Consider the following 13523-nt stretch of genomic DNA (forward strand, 5'->3'; position numbering starts at 1 on the left):
CGGAGTAGCTGGGACTACAGGCACACACCACAGTGCCTGGCTAATTGTTTGTATTTTAGTAGAGACGGGGTTTTACTATGTTGCCCAGGGTGGTCTCGAACTCCTGAGCTCAGGCTATCCGCCTGCCTCGGCCTCCTAAAGTGCTGAGATTCCAGGTGTGAGCCACGGCGCCTGGCCACACACATAGATTTATTGTTTATTTTGTCTTCTGTGCTGAGTTAATATATTCCCTCTATAGTCAAAATATACATGTATGTGGTTGGGAGTGGTGTGGACCTTTACACATGGGCTTTAATAAATATGCATTGATGTCGACCTCCAGGGTCACATCATCGTTTGCCTGGATTTGAAGAGGAGACACAGGACATTGCTGGATTCAGACGAACAGCTCCAATCTCTCACCCTTCTCCTTGAATTGCTAGAAGGGGTGGGAAGAGAGAACACAGAGAAAAGTTCCCCTTCCGCCTTTGCATCTGTGCCAGAGACGTCCCCAAACACTTCTCAATCTGTTCTCTCCTGTGTGTGCCTCTCGCACACCTGCCTGCCGGGTGCTGCTGCAGCGTCAGCGGCTCCAGGGGCTGGTCTGCTGCAGATGGACACGGCACAGCAGCTCCGGTTCCTCTGAGGTCCCGTGGCCAGAGGCAGGGAGAGAAAAGTGAAGGTTAGAGGTGGGGACAGAAGATTGGCTCTGGATGCTCCAACAGAAGTCGAGTGTCGCGGGGAGGGCAACTGCTTTTGTCTGGTTGTCTTGGCTTCTACTTGGAGAAATGCAGAATTCTTCAGTTGTCAACAGTGTTACTATAACATTTGCATCTTGGGATACTGTGGCTAGGACTCAGGTGCCATCTAGGAATCAAAGGAGGCCAAGTCCTCCCTTCTTTTCAGCCCCTGGGTCACTGGATGCTTTCCACTACACCCTTAGTCATAAGTGCCATCTATAACACAGGTGGTGTGTTAATAGCTAGTGAACACTGCCAGTGTGGGGGCGCTAGGCTATGCACCCTATATGTATCATGGTATTTCATTTAGTTACACCAGCATTTTAAGGCAAGCATTACTATCCTTGCTTTACAGTTGAGGAAATCCAAGTCCTCAAGGCCAGTAAGTAGTAGAGTCAGGATTTAATTCCAGGGTGGCCAGGCTGCAAAGCCTCTGCTGTGCTGTCTCCCACCAGGTATAGAATACCACATTAGCACTGGGCTGAGTGGGGCAGCTCTTTATATCACAGGCCTATCTTTGGACCCTATTAGGTCATAAATTCGTTGAGAGTACAGACCATGCCTTATAATTGTTTTATGACACAGTCTCATTACGTGTGAAAAACAGAGCTAATCTTTCTGTTTATTCTCCAGTGAGTCAAACCAAATAATGTCCATGTGAGCCTTTGAAATATGGGGGAGAAAGTGGGATTAGGGCCTCAGGCATGAAGAAGAGCCCACGTGGCTCGTCTTGAAACCCACCCTCTGTCTTCTCAATGCCCTATTAGAGCTCGCTCAGTTCTTCCGCAGATTCCTCCTGGTGTTCGGTGCTGGATAAACAGTCTCTCAAATTTCTTACATGTTATGAGGCATTGCAGATGACTGTATAATCAAATATGCCATTCCACATCTCATTTGTAATTTCACAATTTAGCTCTCTGCGCCATTTAAGCACATATAGAGCCTCTAGAGAAATCCTTATTTTTTTGCTAAGGCTTTTATATGTGAGTTTTGTGCTGATTTTGGTCTTTGCTGTATCTAATAAGATTCTCCCAAAGTTTTCTCACCATGAAAGGCTTTATAAAATTTAAGGAACCATGGAAATAAACCCCGGCCTATTACAAATCAAGATAGGCCAAGGAAGTTGCAGGTACGAGGCCCAGATTAGAAGCTCGATGTTCATTTCCTCTTGTGTCTATTCCTTTTGTGTTTGGTTTGACTGGGTCTCTGCAGAATGCTCAGACTGCTTTATAATTATGCAGTGCGTGGCAATTTACAAAGCACATCTTCATGCATTATATTTGGTTTGAGTTTTACAACCACCTTAGCAAGTGGGGCAGGGCAATTATTATTATGCCCATGTTACAGATGCAGAAACTGAGGATTGGAGAGGTTAAGTGACTTGCCTAATCCACTTAGCTAATGATAAGAATTAATTAATCAACTGTAAGTCTAAGAATCAAATATAGATTTTCTAATTACAAGTCTGGTGTCTTGTCTCCCTGCGAATCCAGTCTGCCTTCCTAGTGGGAGTACTTTGTAGCTGCTGAGCTGAGATTTCTGAGACGAGATTGTGATGTCTGAAGTTTACTGCCCATTTAGTTCCGGAATCCATCCACTTCTCTTCACCCCCAGTGCCACTCTCCCAGAGCCAGCCACTGCCATCTGTCACTTGAGTCACTGCTAGAGTCCTACATTGGTTTCTCTGCTTCTGGTCTCACCTCACTCGGGTCTAATCTTCATATTGCAGTGTAAATGACTTTCTTTTTTTTGAGACGGAATCTCACTCTGTTGCCCAGGAGGGAGTGCGGTGGCGTGATCTCAGCTCACTGCAACTTCCACCTCCCCAGTTCAAGCAATTCTCCTGCCTCTGTCTCCAAGTAACTGGGATTAAAGGCACGCGCCACCCCGGCTGGCTAATTTTTGTATTTTCAGTAGAGATGGGGTTTCATCATGTTGGTCAAGCTGGTCTCGAACTCCTGACCTCGTGATCCGCCTGCCTCTGCCTCCCAAAGTGCTGGGATTACAGGCGTGAGCCACCTGCGCCCAGCGTAAGTGACTTTCTTAAGTAAAAAAGAAAAATTATCCAGATGCTCCTTTTCTTAAAACACTTTGATTTCTCCCATGATCTTTAGAAAAACATCCAAACTCCCTCGCATGGTCTCCAAGGGTCTGCATGAAGTGACGCTGCTTACTTCTCTACCCCACCTCCTGACACCCCCAGCCCCTTCCCACCACCAAACTCTCTCATGTTGGTGTCTTTGTTCTCTTCTTCTTATGACTCATTGTCATCTTCCCTCTGCTTCTTTTTTTTCTCTGATCATGTTTAATAATTTTGGAGCAATTTGTAACCAGCTCCCCCTAAAAACTTATTTATAACTTGTAATTATCATCAGTAGTAGTAACGTTTATTTTTGCAGCATGGCTTAGCGTTTATAAAATCTCAATATTACTTCTGATGATTAGCATAATAACTGTGATGGGCAGGGATCAGATTTATAAATGGAGGCACTGAGTCTTGAGGATGTTAAGGGACTTGCCCACCTTCATGTGGTGAGTAAGTATTAGACTCAGCACTTGGGAATCAAGTCTTGAGAATCTAGTTCCCCCAACATCATGCAACCTATTTGCCTTGTTTATTAGCTTCTATAAAGCATTTTCAGGCAGACAGTATAAGGCGCCATGGAAAACTGGGCTGCATTTCATGGACTAGAAAGATTTACGTGAGAAGTGTTCCCAGGCAGAAGGATGAGAGGCACAAAGAAAGGGTGAGAAACAATGGTCTGAAACAGGCAGCACATGGGCTCATTAACCTCTTCCGAACAATCGCTCATCTCTCCTAGCTCCCTGCTGACCAGAAATAAGTCAGAGGGGAATTTGTGTGGTAAACTTTCACCTACAGGGACTTGATCTCTGGAGAGAAAAAGACATCACCAGTGGACAGAGTTTGCTTTCTGTGCTGAGTCATGGGGGCAGTTCTTCTTTCTTGGAATAATTGGGAATCATACTCCTGGGGAAAATATCCATGTCCCCTGTAGTGATGCTTAAATGACATGAATACCAAGGGCAATGTATCTCCTGTTAAAATGTCTAACTTCCTAATGGCTTTTTGCAACTCACTTAGCACTCATTTATCACATTCTCATGTTACTCACTCAGTAATAATAAAATAATAATAATAATAAATAATGCGTTGTAGCAGAGTCAGGGAAAGTTGGAACATAGCCCTGCAGGTTAATAGTAAACCATTTAAAAAGAGGAGGAAAAGTACCCAAGCAGGGGTAATGGCGGAAGCATTGTGTGAAGACCCCAAAGTAGTCAAAAACATGGCAGATTCTCAGCAATTTAGAAGATGGAAGTCACTGAAACGATGGAGCAGATGATATAACCTGGAGAGAGTCTGGTGTGGGAAGAGTCTTCCCTGAGGTGGCCGAAAGATGTAATTCTTACTCCAAAGACTGAAATAGAGACAAGAGAAACTGAAGTTACAGGGTTTTGTCATTGGGAAGGCAGTAGAGTGTGTCATATCCCAAGAGTGAAGCAAGGACAAACCAAAGAACAACTGGGAAGATCTGGGAGAGAAAGGGTGAGTGCAGTGGCTAGGAGAAGCGGGAGAAATTTATGTGAGGAACAAAAAACTGGGAGGAGTGAGTGGCTCTGGATATTGTCCTTAAAGAAGCTCCAGACTCGAGAGGCCCTTTCACAGGATGGCTGACGTGTGCTTGGAAGGTGGTCGTGGGCACTTTGAAAGGTAGTACTGGGCTGGGCGCTATTATTCCTAACATTACCAGGTGATCCTTGTGAGGCTAGCTTACATGGAAAAGGCCTTCAGATTTTTGTGCTTTGTTGAGCACATTGTGTTCTGCTTTAGTTTCCCCAAGGTCCTCATTTTTTTTTCTTTTTTTCAAGAGACAGGGTCTTACTTTGTTGCCAAGGCTGGCTTCAAACTCCTGACTTCAAGAGATCCTCCCACCCCACCCACCCAAAGTGCTGGGATTACAGGCATGCGCCACTGTGCCTAGCAGGTCATCAGTCTTTGGGATGCTATTGACAAAGCCATTTGATGATATCAAAGAGTGAATGAAGCATACAGTTTTTTGGCCCCTCTGCTTGGGACGCCACTTGCAGGCAGAACTCTCTACAGGTTTACCATCCAGTGAAGGATCACCTGTTTATAGCCTGTGTAAAGTCAATGATGCTTCTTGGAAACAAGTCTATTCTCATAGACATCTTGACGTTGCATGGCTGAGTCATTTGTCAGAGTGCTCTGGCTTTAAATATACTTCCAAGTCTTAAGACACGTGAACTTTTGAGGTGCAGGAATCAGCAATTCTAAAAGGCACAAGTCTCCATCCAAGGTCCTGGTTGCCTTCTAGATCCTGTTCTAACAAACATATCTCCAAATCTCATTTGCTTAACCCCAAACAAGTTTATTTGCCGAGAACATCAAGGTGAAGGTATGCTCCATGAACTAGCAGCATTGGCATTATCTGGGAGCTTGTTAGAATTCAGAATCTCAGACCCACCTCAGACCTACTGAATCAGAATTTCATTTTAACAAGATCTCCAAGTGGTGTGTCAGCACATTAAAATTTTGGAAGTGCTGCCCTAGATTACCAAAGTATCCTTGATGGTTCTCATAGCAGAGGGATAAAAGGAAATCAGACACAATGAAATAGAAATAGGAGAAAACAAACAGAGGCAGTTCAACCTGCTATCAAATCTTGCATTATGCCAAACTATGTAAAGTCTATGCCTGAAATCTCAGCATACGAGTGTCCAGGGCATAAGCTATTGGAGCCAGCCTTGGCTCATGACCAGTGCATTGTTCAGTTAGATGGTCCTTCTCCTTCTATGCTTGTTTACCTGGGGGACAGATGCCAGGGCAGGCTGATTTCCATTTCTTCAGCTTGCCTCTTTGCCATTACTGCCTGGGTATGCAGGTGGGAAGAAGAGGGACTAATTGAGTGCGTTTGATTATAAATGGAAAATACAGCACAGTTTTTCCCCCATGTGGCACCCCAAAGAGCTAACATTAAGGGGGTGATTGCTGGCCCTTTATTATTTTCATTTTGGTAAATCTGGTTTTCTTGCACCCCCACACCTATGTTCAAGGTTAATTCTGTGTTATTTTCTCCCTGCAGGCCTGTGCTGAGTGCCACAGGGAACAGCATTTAGCAACATCAAGCAGGAGAGGCAGAGAAAGCAGCAATAACTCCACATATGACTTGGAAATTGGCTCAGTCTCGTGGTAGGAGATGTGTGTTTTTATGGTGTTAAGTGTGAAGGAGTGAAAGCAGCCAGTGATCAGGAGCGCCAACGCAGCTCCTTCCCAGGAGCCTTCCCAGCAGCTTCCCTTTGTGGGAGATGTGCTGGAAGGAGTACTAAGAGGAGAGATGCTTTGCTTTAGTAGGTTGGCAGCTTTGGGAAAGAGACGCGAGAGCGAGTGTGCAGAGAGCTTGGGCTGAATGCAAGAGATAAGTGGGATGCATCTTGTCTTGCAGGCAATCAAGCAAGAGAGGATGGGGCGGCAGGCACTTCAGATCTCTAGCCCCTCCTTCCAGGGCAGAGCCATTTTAGAGACCCACGCCTTTTCCCCATCCATAGGCTGCTGAAGTCAGAAACAGCCCAGCACTTAAGAGGGGAGCGGAAAATTACATCACCAGTCTGGGCAGTATCTTCTCAGCCTAAACCATTATTCCCTCCCTTCTTTTAACAAAGATGCCTAGTTTCCCACCCAATATCCAGTCTCCATTTTTTTCCTAACTGAATGTTGACTTCTTCCGCCTGGGAAACAAGATATCAAGGAAAATGATGCACCTTGTTTGCCTCCCTTGCAAGTGGGCCTGGCCCATCCATCAGAGGTAAGCAGAAGTCATCAGGTGGGGCTTTCAGGCAAGCTCTTCAATGAAGCTGACTCAGCTGGGGGACGATTTTTCTCTTCCTCCTTCTTTCTGCCTAATATGTGGACATCTGTTTGGATCTTGAGGCAAATTCGATGACAGAATCACATCCTAGAGGTATTAAAGCAGACATTTAGGAGGATACTGGTACCTGATGACTGCTATATCTGCCTATGACTGGACTTCAGTATAAGAAGCCACTTGTTTGAATTTTCTGTGCATGCTAGGAACTCCATTCTAAGTGCTATATCTCTCGCCCATGCTGCCTGTATTAGGTAGAGAAAGTAAATTTATCTGCTGTAACAAACAACTTCCAAATCTTAGTAGCTTAACCCAACAAAAGTTTGTTATTCATGTTGAGACAAATGCATACATAACTGGTTGGCCGGCAGCCTCCCTGGGACCCAGGAACACGTGCTCCTTCTGTCTGTGTCTCTACTGAACTATATGCCCTTCACATCTTCTGTGTGGCAGCAGCTGGGGAAAGTGAGCAGGACTAGTACATGAGTGGTTTTATGGGCCATGCCCTGAGGAGGCACAGTCAGGATTCACTGAGATTTCACTGGCTAGAATTCAGTCACATGGCCACAGAGGGTGCTGGGAAGTGTAGTTTGGGTATGTGCTCAGGAGGCAAAGGAAATTAATTTTGGCGAATACATCAGAGTTTGCCAACCACACCTAAAAAAAGGAAGAAGGAAAGGAAAATAAAGGAATAAGAAAGAAAGAGGAAGGAAGGAATGAAGGAAGAAAAGAAGGAAAAAAGGAAAGAAAGAAACAAAAAGAAAAGAAAGAGAAAGAAAAGGAAAGAAAAAAGAGAAAAGGCCCGCAAATGCTCAATTTTTCTCTAGAGGTAATTAAAACATGTTTTCTGAGGCCCAGAATATGTCAATTGGTAGAAGAATGGAATCAATGAATGTCATTGATTCTGAATGGATTTATGTGTTATCCAGCATTCCCTTCCTTCAGAAGGGTCTTGTTCAGCACCTCCATGTACAGAACACTGTGGCTACAGTTCACTGGGGATGAGGGGATGGCTCTCTATGAAAGCCAGTGTGGATTCACAGCCCCAGCAGAGGCCAGACTGGTGGAGGCTATTCTGCTCCGTAAGGCTAGTGGCCCAGGAGCTAGACAGATCTTGGCCAGAATCTGGGTTCTTTGTTGTAACCAAACTCAAGGCTGACCTTGGGCAGGCAACTCCCCTTTTACGGGCTTTGGTTTCTCTATTTCCTAATTTGTAAAGTAGGAATAATAATAACTGCCCTATGCATGTCCCTCTCTTGTTAGGAGTAAGTAATGTAATAGAGCTCTTGACCCATAGTAGAGGCTCAGTAATTGCCAGCTGTTGTTCTCACCTACTTCGCCTTCTCTTTAGTTGGCTCCTTATTGCCTATGGAGCAAAACGTCACAGCTTGGTGAATGAGACTATTCTCTCTCTGGCTCGTACCTATATTTCCAGCCTCACCTCTTACCACGTTGTTCATTTACTCTATAGTTCTGCTTCACACCTGAACTTCTGCTGTTCCCTAGGCCTGCCAGGCCCTTCTGACCTGCCAGGCCAGTTCGGCAACCTGACGTCCCTGTTCCTGTTGCTCCCTTTACTTCTAACATGGGGTCTTTCATTCTTGGCACTACTGCTGACCTTCGGGCCCAGGTCATTGCTGGGGAAGTGTTCTGTGCATTATAGGATGTTTACCAACATCTCTGACCTCTACCCACTAGAAGCCAGTAGCACTCTTCTGCCCACAGTCATGACAACCAAAAATGTCTCCAGACATTGGCAAATGCCCCTGGGGACACAGTCACTGCCTGTTGAGGACCCCTGTTCTAATGTCTTGCACTCCCTTGTCTGGAAGGAGTACTAAGAGGAGAGATACTTTGCTTTAGTAGGAGGGCAGCTTTGGGAAAGAGCCTATACATATTTGAATCCCTACCTATAATGTCAGTCCTCACTGTAAAACTTCCCTTGTCTTCTCCAAAAATAATCAAATATGAATCGCCTTGTCCTCTGTGGCCTCATGGTGCTTCATTTTTTTTTTTTGTTTAGCATTTACTTCTCTAATTCTCATTTATCTGTCCACTGGACTTGCTGCTGTCTTGTTCATCCATTTATCCTCAGCATCTAGCATAGTTTCCAGATGCTTCTTTTTTAATCACAAAGTAAATTAAAAAATATTTAAAGTTAAATGCATAAATTAATGACTGCTGAATAAATAAATGCCTTCTCAAAAGACAGATTGCTGTTTAAGATTAATTTGAACAGTGGAACTACTGTCTGATTAAAATGGAAGCTGAAAGTATGAGTGCTGCTAAGCGCTTGGGTGGGTTCAAGGAACCATAGAACTCAGGAGGTGTGCTTTGTCCGTAACATCTGGACAATGGAAAGAAGCTTGGGAAGTTAGAAAGGAGGGAGGGTTGGGATGACCATGGGGCTTGAAAAAGATCTGTTAGGAAATCTGGGGAAACTTCAACTGCTTTGGGTAAAAAAAGCACAAGTGTATGAAATGATGAAGCAGGTGTCAGACAAGGTCCAAATGAACCACTTGGGGCAGAGCTAATACGAGAGTTCAAAGAAGGGCGTCCAATCACGGCTAGAGAAGAAAAGGCTTCTGGTCAGAGTCCCTGCTCCCTCTTTGGCCACATCTATTACTACGACAACACACTCCCCGCAAGGGCTCCAGTCCAGCCCAGTTGGCCTCCTTGCTGTTTCTCCACACCTGCTGTGCTCCTACCTCAGGGTCTTTATGCAAAGGGGCCCTGGTCTCCTGCCTATCTTGCTCCCTCATTTTATTCAGATTTCTGTTCAGATCTCAAGCCCTCTGACTTCTAGATCTACAATATTATCCCTCTCTACCCCTTACCCAGATTTATTTTTACTCATAGCATTAAATATTTAACTGCCTATGATCTACCTCCTCATTGAATGTGAGTTACATGAGGACAGAGATTTTTTTTTTTTTTTTTTCACTGCTGTATCTTTGATGCCTGAAGCAGTGCCTGGCATACAGTAAGTGCTCGACACGTATTTGCTCAGTGAATAAATAGATGCATGAATGGAGGGAGTTTGGCTTCAGCTGGCCTTGAAAGAGTGGAAGAAGAGGTGGGTGTAGAGCCAGCCAGTGAGTGGGGATAGGGGAGGCCACAGACTTGAGGCCCCTTCCAGTGGTGGCCCCTACTCATCCCCTCTCACAGTGTGCAGGGCAGCCAGGATGCCTTCCTCAAAAGCTGGCAGGAAGAAGGGAGGGCAGAAGAATTCGCATTTGGCCTGCTACTTCTGCTAAGGCAGACATGTTAGAAAAGATAATTGCAAAATATCAAGTGCCATGGAAACACTTATTAATACCAGGGGCTGATGCTTCGATGGAGCCGGAGGCTTGCTCTGGCTCCAATGAACAGCCAGCAGTTCTGAAGCTCATCCAAAGCACTTGGTTTCTTGGACCCAAAACCACAATGCTCAGTACACAATGATTTAATGCCTTCTGTCAGAGCTTCTCAGAGCATGTCACCAGCAGTCACCCTGCCCACGTCCTCGGGAGGAGGTGGCACTGAGCAGCGGGTGTGCGGTCCAGTTTGTTTGTGACTAATGTGTTTTGGAAGCTTGTACCCCCTCTTCATCTACCTAGTTTTCCTTTTGCTTTGCATGTCTCTGAGCTGTCCATTTGTTCTTCACAGCCAGGAATAATAACTTCTCTCTAACCTTAAGCATCAAAAACCTGCTCCCCAGCCAGCTATTTTAGAGGCTCATAGCCTCAATGGGGTATGGAAGGAGGGTATGGGATGCAGCTGTAGAGACACTCTCTCTCTGTGCTGCTCACAGGAGGAATCTGAGTGGTAGCTTCCCCAATCCCATGACTCAGCTAGGGACAGAGGAAGGAGAAGGGGATAGGGAGACACACTGGGGGTTCAGTTTGCTCCCGGATGGTGCTGTGTGGGATCCGCACACACTTACTCCATTTCTGGGCAGGCTGAGCTTCTCTGAGTAGAACAGCAGAGGGGCTGGCATGTGGGAGACAGAGATGGGTAGGTGATGCCATGGGATGCCAGAAATAGGAAACGCTCAGGACAGCCGTGAGTCACACCGGCCTCTCACATTTTTTCCTAAGCGAGGGGAGGGAAGGCAAGTTCATGTAGACTCTGCAGTCAGAAAGCAGAAATATCTAAATATCTTGGCTGTTCCCCAAGGATGCTGGTTTCTCTTAAGGTAATCCCTGTGTTTTCTTGATTTGATGGTTCAAGAGTGAGCAAATCTACTGTCTTTCATGAAAGTATTTTAGAGTCCCATAATGGGTATATCTTTCCTCCTTCATAGCCATTCTTGTTTTCAAAAAATTTTCTTAATGACATTGTATTTTCTCTAGCTGACTTTATTGTAAGAATGCAGTATATAACACATGTAACATACAAAATATGTGTATACCGGTGCTGTGGGCCAGTGCTGGCTGAGAGGTAGCACTGTTACAATTCTTTTCTTCATCTTGGTTTTAATTTTAGAGGCCAAAGTTGTGTGCTTATGTTATGAGTAAGGCTTCCGGACAATAGTATCCTATTAGCAGTGAAGTGTTAGGAAAGTCAAGTTATAAGTGAATTTTTGACAGAGCAGGGAGTCAACACACCTAACTCCCATATTGTTCAAGGGCCATTGTGGTTCCTTTTGTGTTTTCTTTCAGGATACCCTTAACGTTCATAGTAACCAGAATTTGCCTTTTAAAAAATTAGGCAGCTTTGGAGACAGAAGCATATGATGTGATTTGTCTTATACCTTGCCCCATTTATTTTTATTATTTTTTATTTTTAAAGATTTAGTGGCTACAAGTGCAGTCTCCTCGCATGGATATATTGCATGGGCTTTTAGTGTAACTCTCACCCAAATAGTGTACATTTTACCCAATAGGTAATTTTTCATCCCTCACCCGCCTCCCACCTCAAATCCATTCTAAGCATATGCAAACCATCTCTCCAGTCCACGCAGCGGTGGGTAGCTGTGTGGCCACAAGGCTTGGCAGAAGAGCTCCAAAACTTCTCCTTGATTTGCTTTGGCTCCTGACTAGGTTGCATTGCCTGCAGTCAGGGGCATTAGCTTCTGCCCCATCCGTGTTTGTTGGGCATTCAGCCATGAGCAGAGGAGCTGGAAGCTGTTGCTCAGTGAACAATGGAATTAGGTGCAGGGAACCGAGACCCCTCGTTGGCTGGGACTGACTTTGGTGAGCAGCTGCTCTTACCAGGCGCCACTGGGCATGCTTGCCATGGGACATGCTGGCTGGGAAGTGGCACTGTTATACTTCCTTTCATCATCTTGGTTTAACTTTTAGAGGCTAAAGGCAGGCGGTGGAGGGAGGAAAGACTGAAGACAATGAGGGTATGCCGAAAGCTCACTGGAGAGTGCATGGGAGGTGGATTATCTGCCTTGCCTAGTGCACTTCCCTATTCTGAGCCTGCCCCCGTCTTCTTTCTCCCAGGCCGGCTCCTTCTGGCCTGAAGACAATTCTCCTGTCCCATCCTCTTCACCCTCCCTACCTGCTCCCAAACCCGTCTCCTGTTATGCCTTTTGATGACTTCTCCTTAGTTGCCACGAAGAAGTGCTCATATCAGCAAACAGATGGTGGCTGAGGCATGTAGCATAAAATATATTTATCAAGGCAAACAGCTGTAGCCCATTTCATTCGGCAGAATTCTATTAAAAGTTCTCCAGGCTACAAGCTGCTCTGAGATGGCAACCTGAACGCAGCCCAGGGAGCGGCAGCTTTGTGCCCCTCTCCTCCCCCCTGCTCCTTTCTTTGCGAGGCCAAAGAGAAAGCGGCCAGTCTCCTGTATTCTTCCTTACAGGCTTCAATTAAAATGCCACAATTGCATTGGCAGCCTCGACTCTCCTGCCTCCTTGGGCTGGTGGAGGGCCCTTCCTAAGTGCTCCCGCTTTCCAGGCAGACAATAATGACTCCCAGCGGCACCATTACAATTACTGGGCACTGTCTGGGGCAAGTGGCTGCTCTCTGGGCTCCTGTCCTGTCCTCCATCAGAATGAACAGAAGTCTACTCACTGGGGACCAGGAAATGCTCCCCGTCCCCTGTCTCCAGCTCTCATCACACTTTCTTGCTGTGCTTCCTGTTTTTGGGGGGATGGCCAGGAAACTGCCATGATTTCCCCCCTCATGGTTTGGAAGAACACTGATATAAGAGTTGGGAGACTGGGATCTATTCCAGATTCAGCCATTAATTTGCTTTGAAATTGGGCAATCCTTCTCATTTGTCTGGGCTCTTTGTTTCCTCTTTGAGGGGTGGGACTATATCGGGGAACCTACCCCGATATTTACATAGGTTCTTTTCTATTTTCCTTAAGCATCGGCCAGCTTGAGAAATAAAGGGACAGAGTACAAAAGAGAGAATTTTAAAGCTGGGCATCCGGGGGAGACATCATATGTCAGTAGGTTCCATGATGCCCCACAAGCCACAAAAACCAGCAAGTTTTTATTAGGGAGTTTCACAAGGGGAGGGAGCGTGTGAATAGGTGTGGGTCACAGACATCAAGTACTTTATAAGGTAATAGAATATCACAAGGCAAGTGGCGGCAGGGCGAGATCACAGGATCACAGGACTGGGGTGAAATTAAAATTGCTAATGAAGTGTTGGACACCATTGTCATTGATAACATCTTATCAGGAGACAGGGTTTTGAGATCAACCGGTCTGACCAAAATTTATTAGGTGGGAATTTCCTCTTCCTAATAAGCTTGGGAGCGCTATGGGAGACTGGGGTCTATTTCACCCCTGCAGTCTCGACCATAAGAGACGGCCACTCCCAGGGGGGCCAGTTCAGAGACCCACCCCCAGGTGTGCATTCTCTTTCTCAGGGATGTTCCTTGCTGAGAAAAAGAATTCAGCGATATTTCTCCCATTTGCTTTTGAAAGAAGAGAAATATGGCTCTGTTCCA

General features: G+C 45.6%; 1 long non-coding RNA gene across 2 annotated transcripts in view; it reads left to right on the forward strand.

Annotated features, from left to right (window-relative positions):
• Window positions 1-13523, forward strand: part of LOC131384608 (uncharacterized) — a 79355-nt gene that overhangs the window by 27594 nt on the left and 38238 nt on the right. The window contains exons 3-4 of one of the 2 annotated variants that reach the window (XR_009215624.1): window positions 5843-5949; window positions 6203-7231. The exons of the other annotated variant lie outside the window; for it this stretch is intronic. This is a non-coding gene — a long non-coding RNA (uncharacterized LOC131384608). Of the gene's footprint in view, window positions 1-5842; window positions 5950-6202; window positions 7232-13523 lie in introns of those variants that run through there. 2 annotated transcript variants of the gene reach the window in all.

Source organism: Hylobates moloch, unplaced genomic scaffold, assembly GCF_009828535.3.
Source record: "Hylobates moloch isolate HMO894 unplaced genomic scaffold, HMol_V3 SCAFFOLD_11, whole genome shotgun sequence".
In the NCBI taxonomy this organism is placed as follows: Eukaryota; Metazoa; Chordata; class Mammalia; order Primates; family Hylobatidae; genus Hylobates; species Hylobates moloch.